Source organism: Monodon monoceros, unplaced genomic scaffold, assembly GCF_005190385.1.
Source record: "Monodon monoceros isolate NGI ecotype Baffin Bay Population unplaced genomic scaffold, NGI_Narwhal_1 Super_Scaffold_18, whole genome shotgun sequence".
Classification (NCBI taxonomy): Eukaryota; Metazoa; Chordata; class Mammalia; order Artiodactyla; family Monodontidae; genus Monodon; species Monodon monoceros.
This window is the reverse complement of record NW_021703774.1, coordinates 46,433,776-46,452,039: the sequence shown is the minus strand read 5'-3', so window position 1 is coordinate 46,452,039 and position 18,264 is coordinate 46,433,776. Positions and strand designations below refer to the sequence as shown.

The 18,264-nt window shown below is 41.8% G+C and overlaps 1 long non-coding RNA gene across 2 annotated transcripts in view; it reads left to right on the top strand.

The window, feature by feature from the left end:
* Positions 1-6,821: 6,821 nt before the first annotated feature.
* Positions 6,822-18,264, top strand: part of LOC114898259 — a 53,029-nt gene continuing 41,586 nt past the window's right edge. For both annotated transcript variants that reach the window (XR_003794311.1, XR_003794310.1), the window contains exon 1: positions 6,822-7,945. This is a non-coding gene — a long non-coding RNA (uncharacterized LOC114898259). The remainder of the gene's footprint in view (positions 7,946-18,264) is intronic.

Genomic DNA, 18,264 nt, shown 5'->3' with positions numbered 1-18,264 from the left:
TATAGTCCTTTGGCTCAGTAAACTGCGGCCTAGAACAAAATTATGTTTTTTCACTAAAGAAAAAGGGTGAGAATGGCAAATGCCAAGTCTAAATGATGAACTAGAATAGGACCATTTAAAAGGTTGATCTCAAAGAAGTTTCATAGTGGGTAAAACAAAATAAAGCTTTAAGACCATCTCATGTTCTCCCAAGACCCAATAGGAAGAAGTCCTAGTCTAGGAGAGCCATTAAGGATTAGGGTTAGGGCTAAGTTAGGGTTAGGTTAGGTTCTTCTTTACTGAAGGCAGAGAAATGGGGTGACTTTGTTCTGAGAGCCTGCAGGGCACCAAGAAAACAGGAAAAAAACACTTTCCCTCTAATATTAATCAGAATACCAAGCTCTATCTACAGTATTATTTACATAGTAATGTATGTATAAATACATTGCATATAAATACTGTGTGTATAAATACTATGTAGAGTATTGCTTATATAACATGTACAGTAGCATGTTTCAGTTATGTATAAACACACATCCAGTTTTAAAAAACTGGAAAAAATATTCAGTGTTAACAATGGTTATCAACGTTTACCTCTGGGTGATAAGATTATGTTTAACTTTATTTTTACCATTTATGATTTTCCTTTTTTTCCTAATTTTTACTTCCAAACTTTAGTATTATTTTTATATTTTGAAGAATCTTATTTTAGAAGGAAAAAAAAAAAGTAAAGGAATGAAAACAGGAAAGAAGGCAGGTGGTGGATTTGAACTGTAATTTGCCATTGAATCCTGAGTGTCATTCAGCAGATACTGACTGAACATCTGTATGTATAAAGGGCTGTTGTGAGTTTCCAGGATGTATAAATCTCTGTTCCATGGAGCTTATATTGCAGTAGGAAGGGGAGGCAGAGGGGGTATCAGACAATCACAGTAACTATAATAAACTTGTCAATTGTCTCATATATTAGGAGGTGATATGTACTGTGGAAAAAAATGGAGCTGTGTAAGGAAGATAGGGAATGTAACATAGAGGTAGCAGAGCAGCGCAGTTTGTGATTTTAGATAAGGTGGTCAGGGTAGGCCTTATTGAAACATAGGGCAGAGGGACATAGACAAAGGAGGTGAGGCAGTGAGTCTTGCAGATGTCTGGGAGATATCTGGTGCAAAGACCCCAGGGCAGAACCACACCCAGTGTATTTAAGAACCAGCAAGGAGGCCAGTGTGGCTGAAATGGAGTTGAGCAAGGAGATCCCAATAGGAAACTCTGGAGGTTTGTTGTTTTTTGACACGGGCACCTGAAACGTAAGAGAGCCTGCCAAGGGTCGCCAAGCCTGTTGACCACTGCCTGCTCCCACCAATCTTCATGGAAAGAGAAAATACAGCACAAAGACATTTGCCGGTGCATCTCAGATGGCTGCAAAATCATGAATAGGAAATGGGCATTTGAAGGGCAATGAAGATCTTTTAAGCTCATATTTCAGTTGAAAGTAATAACCTTGGAAGAGAAAAGGAGATATTGGAAGGGAACTGCTAGCTTCATAAACGAGTTGAAAAACAGGTTTGATTTTCCTGGACCATGGCTTATAATAATAGAGCGATGGACTCTTGGCAAGAGACAGAACAGGAAGGGAGAGTTTGGCAGGTAGTTCATAAACTGAACAAGAGCGTTTTCCATTAACATTTGATGAGGAGGGAGAAAAAGATTCAGATAAAACTGAAGACTCAGGTGTTAAATGAAAAGAACAGTGGTGAAGATTCCCAGCTGATCTCAGGAGAAAACAAGAGGAGAAAGATGTGGCAGCAAAACATATGATCTCAGATATGAGCTAAGCATAGATAATAAAAGCTAATGTGATAATTCATATCAAAAGGAAATCATGCTTTTAAAAAGAAGTATTTGGCTTTTTAAAAAGTGACTCTAGGCTAGAGTATATTCTCTGCCATGTTAAGGCATGCATCATGTGATAGCATCCACCACCCAAAAGAAGGACAACTAATTGAAGGGTGGAAAAATTGCAACATATAATAGAATTATTTACATTTAGGGACATTTGTAAAGCAGAAGAGACACTTTTAGATGAGGATTAAAGAATAGAGAAATGGAATGATCAAACTGTGGAAGCATTTAAGGATGTGGAGGACATTTTGCAAATCAGATTAGAAAACTAACATAATAAGAGACAATAGCAATGGAGAAGGAAATCTATCTGAACACCGTGAAGACTTATACTCCAAAAGCAAGGATCTGGTAAATTCTTTCCTTCCTGAAGAAAGTAGAAGTAACATTTTGAGGAAATGACACTCCAGATGCAATCCTAATGTACAAGGATAATACAAATAACAATAGCTTACATTTGTTGAGCCCTTAACATCATTTATTGGGTGTTCACTATGTGTCAAACATTACTTCCTTTAATGTTCTCACAAGCTATGAAACTATCCCCATTTCACACATGAGGAAACTGAGCGTTAAAGAAGTTAATGAGTGCAAGGTTACTTAGCTAGCAATAAAGTACCTGAGAATCCAACCCAGATCTACCTGACTCCGAAGCCCATATTGTTAACCAGGCCTCTTAAGATTGGTGAAAAGTAACCATGCCATTTTAAAGACCATATAGTTAAGAAAGAGAAGTCTAGGAAGAATCAGCCTTGCACATTAAGGCTTAGGAAAGTGGGTATGATAAAATAAACAGAGAAGAGAGGATGATCCTGTGGCTAATGACTCCAGAAGACGGAACATGTCAAGGGACTTGGAAGATTATTTAAAAATAACATTTTTATTAATACAGTCATAAGTCATTCAAGCTGCTGTGCATCTGTGCATGAACATGCCAAAAATAATACATGGAAGTTAACAATTTGGCTGCTCAGGGCACTCAGATGTTATAAACATGAGCACAAAGATGGAACACCAAAGACCAATGTCAGAAGAAGCCGAGATTTCAAGAAGCTTAAGGACAGCAAAGATTTTTGTTTCAGTCGTGTTCAGAGCAGGAAGAACCAGAAAAAGTCTAGGCTAACTGCTTGAGGCAGATGGTGTAATATTACAAACAGGACTGAAAAGCTGGAAACCAACATAGGATCATTAAGAACAAGTCTCATCAAACTCTCATTTGCTTTATTGATGGGATTACCAAACAGGTAATGTACCGTAGCTTGATCTGAGCAAAATATCTTATCAAAGCTCTCATGGGTAATGCTTTCATGGGCAAGATGGGGAAGCCTAAGATGACTTCCTAACTCACTGAGCAACTAAGCCCATAGAGTATAAGTGGACTATGCCGGTCTGAAGGCCAAGCGTGCCTCGATGTTCTGTACTCTTAACACCTGAAGATGAAATTTGATCTAAGAGTGCACGTTATCACATTCACAGATAACCTGATGCCTGGTAGATGCCTAATTTGTTCAAAACAGACTCAAGTGGCAGAAATATCTGGCAGGCTGAGGCTAACAAGTTTGATGTATATCTACGTAAATAGCTTGGAACTAGTTAGTACAGGATGTGAGGGGTTTGACTTTACAGTATTTGCTTGGAAAGGACCTGGGAATATTAATTCACAGAACAAGAAATGGACAAGAACAGAACCTTCCAAAAGCCTGCAGTCTTTGGCTGTATTCACAAAAATATGGTGTTGAAATTAAAGAAGAAAGTATTTTCACTGCATCTGTAGTGCCCCATTCCCTATTTGGCGAATTGTTTTTTAATTCAAAAAACCAAATTATAAAATGGTCTTTAACGGATAAAAGGAATTGTTGATAGCAAAAGTCAACTCTGGGATCTTAGGATCAGAAAACATATTACAGAAAAAAATATAAATAATTAGCTTTGAAAAAAAGTAGGAATTCTAATACTGAAAAAGCTGAGTTCCTTGGAGACTCTATCACGTTGCCCTGGGTGTAGGCTCTGTTGTATTTATCACCATCTGAAATCGTCCTGCTTCTTTATTGTCTATTTCCCCTTCATATTTTTCTCTTTTTTTGGCCGCACCATGTGGCATAGGGAATCTTAGTTCCCTGACCAGGGATCAAACCCACATCCCCTGCATTGGAAGCATGGAGTCTTAACTGCTGGACTGCCAGGGAAATCCCAATGGTTCACTATTTTATCTACAGCACCTAGAACAGTGCCTGACACATAGTAGACACCAAGGGAAAGAATGGGATTGACTCTACACAAGTCACAGACAGCCTCCCTTGGGTCCGGTGGATGGGGACAAACTGGTATCTGGGTCCTACCTTTCCCCAGCAGGGGATATGGGGAGGGGCAGTTCTTTAGAAGAGGCTCTGGGGATAAAACCCCTAAACATCTCACTATATGCAGAGGGACATGTAGCTTGAGCTGACAGTTTTTGCTGACCCCTCTGAGGCTTCAGGCATGTCTGGACATGTCCAGGGAAACGGTGGGACATGCTGGGTAGAAGTCAAATTTGCACAGAGTCTAAAGAGCCCTCTGGGAGAAACAAACAAACAAATAAACAATCTCAGGCTGTGCCCCCTGGGTGACTTTCAACCTGTCTGGGAGGGTCTGGTGATTTGGTGGGGTAGTCAGTTAAAAGTTTACTTTCTGATGAAGATGTGGAGAAACTGGATTCCTCCCACATTGCTAGTGGTGACAGACAATGGTCCCACAACTCTAGAAAACTATGTGGCAACTTCTTACAACACGAAACCTGCAACTACCCTACAACCTAGCAATTGCACTGCTGGGCATGTGTCCCAGAGAAATGAAATTTTATATTCACATAAAAACCTATAAAGAGCAGTTTTATTCATAATAATCAAAACCTGGAAACAACTCAGATGTCCTTCAGTAGGTGACTAGATAAACAAAGTATGGCACATCTGCACCATGGAATACTGCTCAGCCATAAAAAGGAATGAACTATTGATAAAAGAACTTCAGTGAATCTCCAGATAATTAGGTACTTACACTGAGTGAAGAAAAGTCAATTCCAAAAAGGCACACGCTGTATGATTCCATTTATATAATATTCTCAAAATGACAAAATTACGGGAATAGAGAACAGATTGCCAGAGATCAGGGATGGGGGAAGGAGGTGGAGTTGGCTATGCCAGAGTGATATGAGGGATTCTTGTGGTGGATGTGGAAATTTTCTGTGTCTGGCTGTGTTGATGTCAATTCTGACTGTGGTAGTGTACCATCGTTTTACAAGATGGGGGAAATGAAGTAGATGGTACACAGGATCTCTCCATATTATTTATTACAACTGCAAATGAATCTACAATCATCTCAGAATAAAAATTTAATTAAAACAATGTTTACTTGCAAGTTGGGAAGGTGAGATGGTAGGGAGGTGTGTAGGAGGGGAGTGAACAATCCAGATAAGTCTCCCAGGAAAGAACTCATCCTAGATAAACAAAGAACTTGTTGCTATGACCTTGACCTTCCAGAGGGTAAGATCCAATAGAGTAGGAATTGCGTCCACCTTATGTCACTGGATCACTTGTGCCTACAACTACAAGCCTGACATATCAGAGGGCTTATGACTAGCGTTCCCATCTATCCAAATAAGAGCACCTAGGTATTGAAGAATGATGGGCTACCCAAATCTGCTTGAGTCTTTAGTTTTGAACAACAAAGGTTTAACTGAAAATGTACTTCACTCCATTTGGTTCCTAAGTTCAGACTGACTGATAGACAGCCCTGTTGTGGAGACACCCAGTGGAATCCAGTAGAGCTCTGTGGCTGTTAAATGCACCTGTCCCAAGGTCACCCCCGGATACATAAAAACTGACATAGCTGCTCAGTTAACCCCTGTATCACACTGCAGTCATAACAACACTGCTTTGGGAGTCTCTGACAAAGCATGATTCCACAAAGAGGGAGGTCCCCTACACTGCCACAGAGCACCAGATATCCTTGACAACCTGAGGACTGGAAACGAGTACTAGCAGAAACTGGTGGGTCTGATGAAGTTGCAGGAAAGAGCACAGCTCCAGAGAGGCAACGACAGTGCTAGGGTGGGTCCTGATCAGTGGCCTAGGGTGCTGTGACCTTCATGGGGTCCAGCCAGAACTGGAACAGTCACCGGCAGCAAAACTTCTGTGAGTGGTCTTCTTGCTGAACGCATGTGAGAAACCTCTTAGGGACTCCCAGAACTAATCAAGGGGGAATTTGCAGGAGCGTAAACTCCTGCATACACAGGTAAGCGGCAGAAGCATGTAACTTGGACTATAGACTTTTAAAAAAATTGAAATAACCTTATATCATATTGGTCCTGATTTTCATGAGGGAGCTGGATTTGGGATCAGAAGACCTCAACCCCAAGCTTCAGATTTAATTTCTTAAACTGGTATCCTAATGTCTGCTCTGCCGCTTGATAAGGCTGTTATTCTGAGAATTATATGAAATGATATATATGAGAAAGCTTATAACATTGTCAAGCACTGTATGCATGCAGTGTTTGGTATCATTATTTTAAGAGTGCTTTGTCACCTCCACTGTAACTTTCTGTCATCTCATCTTCTAGAAGCTGCATACTTTCTTAGCCCCCTTTTTGTGCCCCCTATAAAATACCATGGTATTTCAGGTGCTTGTGACCTAAGACTATTTGAAGTGTGTGTCTGTGGCGGTCTTTGTCTGACATCATTTAAAAGTTGTTCTGGGACCAGAATCTCCTGCAGTTCCCTGCACCCCTACCCAGGGCTCTGCTGAAGGTGTGGTCGTGGGTGTTGGCTGAATGTGAAGGCAGAGGATCCAATTACCCAAAGGCTAGGAATTTGAAAATGTGTTCCAGGATTAGGCTTCTAATTGTCTAATTCATAACATTTTACAAGACCCAAAACCTGAAAATTAAGGGATGATAGTGAATCCTGGAAACGAGGGAGGCGAGAGCCAGGAAGTCAGACTCCCTGTGCCTGGCCCCCACCCACTCAGTGGAACCCACAGCTCTGGGAAAGATTTAGTTCCAAGGAAAAGTGGAAAATGCACTGATTCAGAGTCATGGATTGACTCTGCCACTTAAAGCTGTGTGACTCTGGCTTCAAAAGCTACTCTTTTGAAATAGGGATAATACCTGCTCTGCATATGTTGATCAATGGGAGCTTTTTTTTTTTTTTTAATAAAAAAACCTGTTGTGAATTGTAAAGCATGCAAATGCAAAGATTTGTATAGCCCCGGGTCCCCAGACCCCCAAAAAGAAAAGGTCAGCTATAACTGGCTACTGGGATGAACCTTCCACTTAGAGATAGAAACTCTCATCAGTCCTTCAGCTGAAAAAAGGTCTTGTTTGTTTCTGGATCAAGAGACCTTTCAGACACACACTGGAAGCCATAAGCTTTTGTTTTTGCACATAAGCTTCTAAATTGAGTGAAGGAAAATTATTACAACCTAGGAAGATATAGATCATTTCACGGAATTAAAAGAAGCATCAAGGGCTTTCCTGGTGGCGCAGTGGTTGGGAGTCCGCCTGCCGATGCAGGAGACACGGGTTCGTGCCCTGGTCCGGGAAGATCCCACATGCCGCGGAGCGGCTGGGCCCGTGAGCCATGGCCACTGAGCCTGCGCGTCCGGAGCCTGTGCTCTGCAACGGGAGAGGCCACAACAGTGAGAGGCCCGCGTACAGCAAAAAAAAAAAAAAAAAAAAAAAAGAAGCATCAATTAAAGTCAAACCCCAGTGTTTCAGATGCTGGGAAGAGGATGAGAGTAGTGCAGTCCTTGCAAGGCCAGGCATGTGAGTGAACCATGGCAACCAGAAGCAGGGACAGAAAAGAGCTGAGAATAGAATGCAAAGAATCCAGCTCTCCAGGTAGCCCGGCTTAGCTGCAGGCTGGGGTTTCTTCATTCATTTATTCATGTGTTCATTCTCCGAGGATCTGCAATATGCTCGATGCGAGAGGTACAGACCTGAATAAGGCAAGGTCTCTGAAATTGAGGCATTCCCAGCAAGAAGGTGTTGCTGCAGAGAAGTCTTGTGTGAAACAGGGAGAGAGCCGCCCGGAAGGTGAGTGTACACATCTGCCCCAGGCTGGCCGAACACTCTGCTTATGTGCTTCTCCAGCTGCCAGCTAGAATGTGTCCCACAAAGGAGTCTGAATGTCCCAGGGCCTGCAATGACTCACCTGGATGCAAGAGCAGACAGTTACCTTTGCCAACAAGCAGATTTGGGGTTCTTAAGTCATTATTACTTGAGAAACAGGCCACTGGATCTTTGAGGCAGGGTCCCCCAACATATTAAGGAATCTAGAGGTCGTGACCCCTTGCCAAGGTGGAAAACAGACACCATCGTGGACTTCTAAGGCCCAGGCAGAATTAGACATTTTCTCTTCTGGGCTCTCACAGCTCTGGGCCCACAGCTCTTTTCAGCATTTCTTACAGTGCATGGTAGCCATCCTCACTGCACCAAGAGCTCCACCAGAGAAGGAACAGTAGGGTGCAGTGGTTAGGCACCTGATCTAGGTGGCAGAAAGATCTAGGTTCACACCCTGATTGGGTCCCTTAAAGACTGTATGCTTTTGCTGGGACAGTGCAATTAGATAACATCTGTAAACGTTTGGACCTATAGTATAACCAATATTTGGTAGCTGTTATTATTTTAATATTATTTAATATATACAAATACTATATTAATGTGCATAATATATAATGATATATTATTTATGACAAGATAATATAATAATATATTAATATTAATAACACATACAAATAATAATAGTTGTATCCATCAGAATTCAGGGCATGAAATAGAAATTGCTTTATTTATATTAAATAGGATTTAATTTAATGATTGGAAATGGAGTTTATAAAGGAATAATGTGCTTGCAAGGTTAGTAGAAGGGTTGAAGGAGCCGATTCTAAGCTGGGGCTCCAGAAACAGCTTCCAAAACAACACAGAAATGACCAGTCAGGGGAGTTACCACCTCTGGGGCACCTCGGGAGCTGTGCTAGAATCCTGAAGCTACCTCTGCTACAGTCCCTGCCTCTCAATGCCCAAGAAGCTGGAAAATGGACTCCAGAGCACCACTGCAGAAAACCCTCACATTTCCACAACTTTGGTTGCCAGCAAAAACGGCTAAAAGAGGGTCAACGTAAATAAACCTCAGAGACAATAATCAAGCAAAAAGCTTGATTATTTAGGATCAAAGAATTGCAATTCGGGCACACAGATTTTGGTAACAACCCAGTGTCCCTAGTAGGGACACTGAGTAAAGTTCAGGGGCTTTTAAAGGCAAAGAAGGGCAGAAGATCTAAATAGACATTTCTCCAAAGAAGACATACAGGTGGCCAAAAGGCACATGAAAAGATGCTCAACATCGCTAATTATTAGTAATGCAAATCAAAACTACTGTGAGGTATCACCTCACTCCAGTCAGAATGGCCATCATCAAAAAGTCTACAAATAATAAATGCTGGAGAGGATGTGGTGAAAAAGGAACCCTCCTACACTGTTGGTGGGAATATAAATTGGTATAGCCACTATGGAGAACAGTATGGAGAACAGAATAGAATAGAATAGAACAGAACAGCCAAGACATGGAAGCAATCTAAATGTCCATTGACAGATGAAAGGATAAAGAAGATGTGTGGGGTGTGTGTGTGTGTGTGTGTGTGTGTGTGTGTGTGTGTGTATACATATATATGCAATGAATTATTATTCAGCCATAAAAAAAGAATGAAATAATGCCATTTGCAGCAACATGGAATGACCTAGAGATTATCATACTAAGTGAAGTAAGCCAGACAAAGACAGATATCACATGATATTGCTTATATGTGGAATCTAAAAAAAAAAAGATACAAATGAACTTATATATGAAACAGAACTAGAACAACAGACATAGAAATCAAACTTATGGTTACCAAAGGGGAAAGGGAGAGGGGTGATAAATTAGGAGTTTGGGATTAACATATACACACTAAAATAGATAACCAACAAGGGCCTTCTGTATAGCACCAGGAACTATACTCAGTATTTTATAATAACCTATAAGGGAAAAGAATCTGAAAAAGATATATATTTATATATGTATTTATATATATATATATATATATATATATATAACTGAATCACTGTGTGTACACTTGAAACTAACACAATATTGTAAATCAACTATTTAAAAATTTTTTTAAAGAAACAAGTATTAGAAGCTGGATATTCAAAGCAAAAAATAAATAAATAAAAACAAAATAAAGGCAAAGATGGGAGGTCTGCATTACAAAGTCTTAATTGGAGTTGGAGGTGGAAGCTAGTCTTGGCTAATCATGATTTCATGCTAAGGCTATCACTAGAGGAAGGTAGAAGTTTGTTACTATGACAGTTTTCAGGTGTTCTTATAGAGTCCTTGGAATTTTCGTGGTTTCAGTTCAAACCTTCATGGTTCCACCCAGTGAGGACATGCATAAGGTTCACCTCCTTAATAACCTCCCAGCTCCATTTTAAGACCCCTTGACATAAGTGACTCCATTTTATTTCACATATCACAAAAGGGAGCAGATTATGCCTTGCACTTCTTATGCTGAGTGTGTCTACATGATGGAAGGCAGTTTGCATCTAGAACTCTGACTGCAAAGACATCCAGAAAACATGGTGCTTGGCTTCCCAACGTCTCCCTTTACCTGTGAGGCTGGAATGAAGGTCTGTGAGCCAGTCCACACAAGAGCTAACGTGTGGACTATTGCATTCCAGGCACTCTTCTATGTACTTCATGCCAGGTTAACCTCACAGCCATCCAGTGAGGTATGTACTTATTTCACAAATAAGGCAGCAGAGCCTTAAGGAAGTTGCTTTGTCAAAGGTCACAGATTAAGAGGTGAGGATGGGAGGTAAACAGGTTCTATATTATTCTGGAGCCCTCGCTCTTAACTACCATATTATTCTACCCATCACTGTACCTTGCATGCCTAACCCAGCATGTGGCCACACCTACTCAATGAACATTAGAGGAATTAATTATCAGGGATTTAAACAGAGAATTAAACCTAGATACTGTGGCCTCAGTCTTCTTCACCTTCTGGGTCTGATCCAGGTCAGGAAGGCAGAAGGCCGACAATGATGAGAGAGACACAAAAGAGGTGCCCATGTGGTGGACGGAGTTGGAGCTGTGTGTGCAAGTCCCACAGAGAACTGAAGCCAGAATATAGGGGAAAAGCCATTTGGTGGATTTGAGTGCTTCTAGGATCAGAGGATGTCGAGATGGAAGGGCCTAATAACAATGACTGACTGATTCATCCAAGAGATTTTTATTTTTGCCTTTTTTTTTTCTTTTAATAGAGAATGAAAGTATGATCTTAGAGGAGAAACAGACCCCCAGGAATTCAAGCAGCCTGGTGCCTGTGGTAATTGCTTCCTGAGGGTCCTGTCTCTGCTGATAACTGCAGACACCTGTCCTCTGCAGAAGCAGTTGGCATATCACACACCCAGGCACACGACTGTGCAGGCTTATAAACACCTGCAATAGGACATGCTTTCTCCACTCTCTCCGGACACAAACCGCAGTCCATGTGAGTGCCTAGGAAGTCTCTGTATCTGTATTCTGGCACAAATGCTGAGGTCTGAGAGAAGGGCCCAGGACCAAGACCTGTGGGACTGAAGTCCCCATACAGGAGTGAACACACACACAAGCACAGAAACACAAACATACACACACGGAGGGACACAAACATACACACCACATATCACACACAGAAACATATGCACCACAAATATACACACATATGTACACACATATGTACACAACACACACATAGACATACATACCACACACACCTCCACACACAGAGATTCACCACATACACACACAGACACATACACACTACAAACCACACATACAAACACACAGAGACACACATACACACCACACCCATCACAAAACCCTCCACACACTTCACCACACACAAACACAGAGACCTTCACATACATACACACACCATGTACACACATACAGACACAAATACATATGCCACAAACATATACACACAAATACACATAACATACCACACACATGAACATATACCACATATACATACCAAGACACACACACACAGCAGACACATACTATCACATATAATACATACATCCCAAACATACACACCCACAAACATACACAGTGAACACTTAATACCACATACATATACACAGGCATAAATTTTCTTCTCAATAAGTGCCTCACTATGGTTTAGCCATATTACAAAAGGTTTAAGGTAATATTTATGTGGACTGTGAGTGTGGGAGGTATGTATACAAAACAGTACCAGAAATAAGAAAAGCAGCAAAAAAGGTAAATACACAAAGATGAAATCCAGTGATATGCATGCATGATATTTATAGGAACAGAAAGGCAGCGTAAGCAATACAAATAATTGATGTTTATTTAGTAACCTTTGGATCATTTTCTGCGAATGGATTTAGTTGAACAGTACGATTTTTCCAGTAACTACTCTTTAGCCTGATACATTCACTATGTGGCCCCTGACTTCTTTCCACGGGGCAGGGTCTGCTCCACCTCTAGCTCACCTCCTTCCATTCTGAATGTACCTGTTGTTAGGGGGACAGCCGCACAGAGCCCCTGCAATGTGTGGTTGATGACAGAGCTTGCCACCCACTCCCTCTTGTCCTTCCTAGCTCCCTCCCTGCCCCAGTGTTCTTGCCTCAGAGTACATACAGGGAAGTGCAAGGGTTTGGTGCTGACCATAGTGAGACACCGTCTTCTCCCAGAGCTACAATTTTTCTCTGTGTGCCTAGGGGGCGCTCAGGTCCAGGAATTGAAAATGTCAGAAGTTCCCTTTAGCATTTCTAAGACCCAGTAGGGAAGGGCTGGAAATCAAAAGTTAAGGGACAGCTGATGAGAATGATGGCTGAGGGTTGTGGAGGAGGAAAGGGTGGGCTAGTTGTAAATATACCTCCAAGACCCATTGTCTCATTGAAGTTCAAATCTAAAAGGAATCTTACAGACCATCAGGTCTAATCCCTACATTTCTCCAAGGCAGAATCCAAGGCCAGAAGAGTGAGCGACATGTTCAAAGTTAAACCTAATTAGAAGCAACTCTATAATAACAAATGTAGAATTCCTCTCTGTTGGAGCAAATGGTTACCATTTTTTATCTTCCTGTTCCACAGTATTGTTTCATTATTCAGTGTATGAGCCAAGATATTATTCTGGATATGAGATTTTATTAGAGAAGCTAATTGATTAAATATACTTTATTTAAGACTTTCCATTTTATTAGATGAATGTTGAAGAATATTGTATAAAGTGCACAAATCAGCTGCTTAATGCAGACACGTCCTGCTTTAATAGAGTTCAACATCCAAAAATCCAAAAGTGAGGTACGATTGCTTCATTACAAATTATATCATTTAGTGGGGTTTTTAGTTTTTTGATAGGAAGTTTCCACTACATATTTTGACACTGAAGCTTTCCAGGGAAAAAGGGATGTAACTCAAGAAAAATGATGATGAATTTTTGTGTAGTTTTGGCATTCTATCCTGATAATTCTCAACTGTGTGTTTTTATTACATTTAACAAAACAACAAGAAATGGGGAAGATGTATGGATTAGCAATGGGAACCAGAGGTCTAATCCTACACTGGCCTCTAATCCCAAGGCCTTACATGAGTCTCTGAACCTTTGTGAGCTCCAGGTCCCCTTACAAAAGAACAGGCTGGGACCAGACAAGCTCTATGGGTTCTAATTAGGTTGCAAAGAAGAGTGGGAGTATGGTCAGATGTAAGAGTTAGACCAACTGGAGCTGGTTTATCTCCATCCTTAACTCTCTGAGCAAGTGACTTACCTTATCCAGACTGCAGTTCTCTTTAGAGTATAAAATGTGTGCTATCCACCATGGAGGTCTATTTGAATGTTAAATGAGAAAATACACACGGAGGGCTTAGACATTACCTGCCACATCATGGGTGCCCAGTAATTTTAGTTTTATCCCCACCTCCAACTTTGCCATTCTGTCATTTGATAACCATATTAATTTTACAAAGAATTCATGGCATCTATCTGCCTTAGGGTAACATCTTAGGGATGCAGTAGCGGAGGACTTGACCTTGTGCTTCCACAAAATGCCTTTTGCTATCAGTGTGGGAGAGACGGAAGCCAGATGGATGGAGGAGGCCCTGCACCCACTCCCCTGCCGCCACTGCAGCTTTTTGGAGCAGATATTTGCCCCACCGTGGTTTGGCTTTATTTGTTTTGCTTTCTCTTCATTGAGTTTTGCTCATTTGCTTTTTACAGATGACTGTTTTTTTGAGATTCTTTTTTTTCACCTGACTCTTCTTTCATTCGTGCTATTATTTCCTGATTAGGTCATTTCCCCAAACTCCCCTCTCTTTCATCTGGCTAATCCTCCAGGGCTCAGCTTTCCTCATGGAAATTTTTTTGAACCATCGCCACCCTGTTATTTGCTTTCATAGCACCCTGTGCCTCTGCTTCCTAACACTCACCACAATTACAGTTACATAATTTGTGTCGTATTAGTCTGTCTCCCTTACCAGGCAAAAGCTCCAAGAAAGCAGCAATCTTTCCTATTTTATTCACTGATCTGCCCCCAACAATATAATGCTTAGCACACAGTAAACGGTTCTGTGAATATGTGTTGAGTGACTGGGTGGATAAATGAATGAAAAATGAACGAATGAATGAATCCCCAAAGCCATCTGTCATGGCTAGCTTATTAGTACAGTTCTGTCCCTTTTCTCCTTCCATATTTCATCTTCACTTTTTGCAGGATTCTTCACAGCTTCTCCTGCACTCTTAAGAAAGGAATTGATTTACAGCTGCCACAAAAAAATTCAGCCAGAAGTGCTGACAGATCAAGACTTTAGAGAAACTTTATCTTGCTCACAATGAGCCTCACACATCCACAATAATCCCCCGTGTCCTTTAGTTGGGCACTTAAATCTACTTTGGGGTATCCATGGGATTATCTAAAGAAGCAGAAGGGCCAAAGGATTTTATTGATGACAGATCCCATTTTAGATTCCACCTTGACAATTTTTCTAGCCCAACAATTCGCTTCTAAAGATTCTATACACTCCATCTTGGGCCCTGGTTTTGTCTCTGGGATTTTCTACTCTCATCAGGTCCCCAGGTAATCAAATGAGCAGGTGAGCAGGTAGGAGTTCCACAAAAGGAAGAAAGGCATGTAAGTCAAATCAATATTTTCTCCTAATGACAACAGCCCTTAGAGCTAAGAGAACACTTGAGTCTTGGAAAGTGATGTCGAAGAGGGAGCAGAAAGGGAAGACAGAACAATGGGAATGGCTCACACCACTCTTCTTATTTATGTCTTTATGTTTCTCTCCTTAATGGAATAGTAACACACAGGAGTAGTTTTCCTCTCCAGGTCCAGTCTGACTGAAGATTAGGTTGAACAACCGCAGGCAGCTATGGAGGAAACATTTTCAACAATAATTTTCTGGAGCACTGCTATGTTTGTGTCAGCCCTCAAGCTTCCTGACAATATAGCTTTGTTCTCATTTCCTCCCCGATACCTGATCCAGCAGAGTGCCCCGCTCTCAACCTCCCAGAGGTAAATTGTCATTATGAGGGAAACAATAGGCCAAGCTGCTCTGTGGAGGGTATATATTCAAGGATGTCATGTTTAATTTCCCTGCTTCCATGAATAGTCTTCAAGATGAATAGCTTCAAGATTCCTGGGATTTGTTTCTTTTTTTTGTTTGTTTCTTTAAATAGCATACAGGGTCCCCCACTGCAGCCTAAATGGTGCCCATTTCAGGGATTCAGACCTGCCTGAGTGTGTGTCACAGAAAGGTTGGCAAGAGTCACTTTGGAAGGGATTTATGTGGCAGGAGTGGGAATGGGTATCTCAGACATTAGCCAATCTCGCCCTTGGCCCCAGGGAAAGGGAAGCTACAAGCTGAAGCTACAACAGCCAGTTTTCAACGTTGGAGGAGATATAAAAAGGAGGATTCTGATGCTAGGGTAACTGAAAGTGGAAAGGAAGAGCATTCTGTTTGCTTCTGTGCTGAGGCTGCGGTGTTTTAGACATACTGAGGCCTGAGGTCTTCTGAGACTGTAACAGCTCCTTGGTCTACACAGCTTTGGGGACACGGGGTAAGGGCCGGGGGTGGGGGCGGGCAGACAGCAACACCTGCACAGATATCAGCACTGTCATGGAGGGCACTGGCAGCTGTGGTGCTGAAGGATCCTCAAGTGCCTTCTCAGGCATTGAACGTCTGAAGAGTCCATGGGAGAAGAGGAAGCGCACGGCAGATAGGATGTGGGAGCACGTGAGCACGTATGCCTGAGCAGTCTGCTGCAAGAGGCCTTATTGACTGTGGAGGAGACAGACTCTTTGAGCCATCATTTCATTATGCAGTGAGCCAGTGGGGCTTCAGGGGAGAATGAACTTTCACCAGGTTTCTGGTCAAGCTCCATCCCCCACCCAATGCAGCCCATGATGCCCTGGGATCCAGTCATACACAAAGCGTTCTCTTGGGCCTGCCTATTTACATTCTTAGACTCCTGCCTAATCTCCCTAGAAAAAGAGTCAATCTGAAGAATATCTACTTCTAGCACCCAAAACTCTCATGAGAAAGTCTGCTCTAAAAGAAGGGCCAGACACTAATGGCTAGAACACACAGGGTGAGATGAAACCAACAACATGAAACTCAGTAGAGTTTGGGAAAGTCTCCAGAGATTAAAAAAAAAAATCTCTGATAAAAGCATCATCGAAGGATTAAGGGTCAAGTGTTGTGATGAAGGCAGATGGGGTGTTATCTACACAATGGTCCCACAGCAAGTTGTAAGAGTTCTCACAACCACCCCATGTCTTTCTAAAGAGAGGGATTGTCAGCAGCAGGGCATAGTTATGTCACTGATCAAGTTCCACAAGGCTGGGATGGCCCGATGGTCATGCGCCCATGGCCATTCACTGCTCTGAGCTAAACCAAGGAGACAGCTCATGGCTTGGGAGAGGTACAGACTTATGGATCTTTTACCTCTGACCTCCAGCCCTGATCCTGAAGAACTGAGATCTTGTCCTCTATGCAGTTCTTTTGGTCAAAGATACCTTGAGCGGTAGCAGGCAGACAGAATGGCTCTCTGGAGGAAAAACTCCCCAACTATTAGAGAAAGAAATTTTCAACTGCCAGACTAAGGGATCCAAAAGATGTGGGAGAAGCCCCGGGACAAGGATGATGATACTTTTCTTCTCCTGTTTGGGGGAAAAAAAAGTGAACCTCTGGATGGTTAACAAATCCCTCACATTTATTTAGTTTTCAATCCAGTTTTTAAAATTTGTCCCCACTCCTATTCCTCTATGAAATCTTTTTTTATCTTCCAATTTTTTTAATTAATTAATTAATTTTTTTGGCTGCGTGGCATGCGGGATCTTAGTTCCCCAACCAGGGGTGGAACCCACACCCCCTGCAGTGGAAACCCAGAGTTTTAACCACTGGACCGCCAGGGAAGTCCTTTCATCTTCCAATTAAATTGGAATTGTAGCAGCCTGCTCTGAGCACTGGGGGTACTTATGCGTACTTTTATAATGCTTTACTATGTCTATCTTCTCCACCAAAGTGGAAGCTTCTGTGTTACTGTCTCAAAGAGTTTAGCCATTAGAAAAAGAGCAGTCAGTGGGTTGTAAGGACAAGTAATTCATGAAACTTTCCTGGGGATGAGTAGACAAGTCTTCCTCACTGTCCTGCCCCTTCCTTTCTACACTCTGCCCTTTGGCCAATGTTGACACCCATCCTATGGTCCAGAGAGTGGTACTCACTGAGATTGTGCAGGAGGAGGGACTTTGCTGAACAAGAGATATGCATGACAAAGCCTCAAGTGAACTATCTAGAAAGAAGCATGCAGGGGAAGAAAACCCAATGAATACTACCAGGAAGTTGTTTGGCATTTCTCAGATTTGAAAGGGATGGGATAGAGTTTTAGAACTATAAGACTTTATAACCAGCCAACTCTGTGTTTCACTCTACATGACTTAGCCTTTTTCCAGAGGCTGCCCTGTCTCCTTTAGTACATCTACTACTCGAGTGGGGACCAGCAGTTCATGTCCTTACCTATTTATTCAAGGTTAACAAATTGGTCTGTATCACTGTCATTAACACCATCATCTCTATAACCACCACTGTCATCACCATCACCCACACATGTCTAGTGCCTCATAGTTTACAAAGTGTCTTCATATTCACTCTCATTCCATGCTAACAACAACCCTCTAAGGACATTCTGCAGTTGGGATCATGAGTACTGAAGTCACTGGCTTTTCCTTAGGCCTTGAAGCAGGTATTTCCATGGTATAAGAGTATAGACAATGTAATAAAACGTACTGTTGTATAACGTG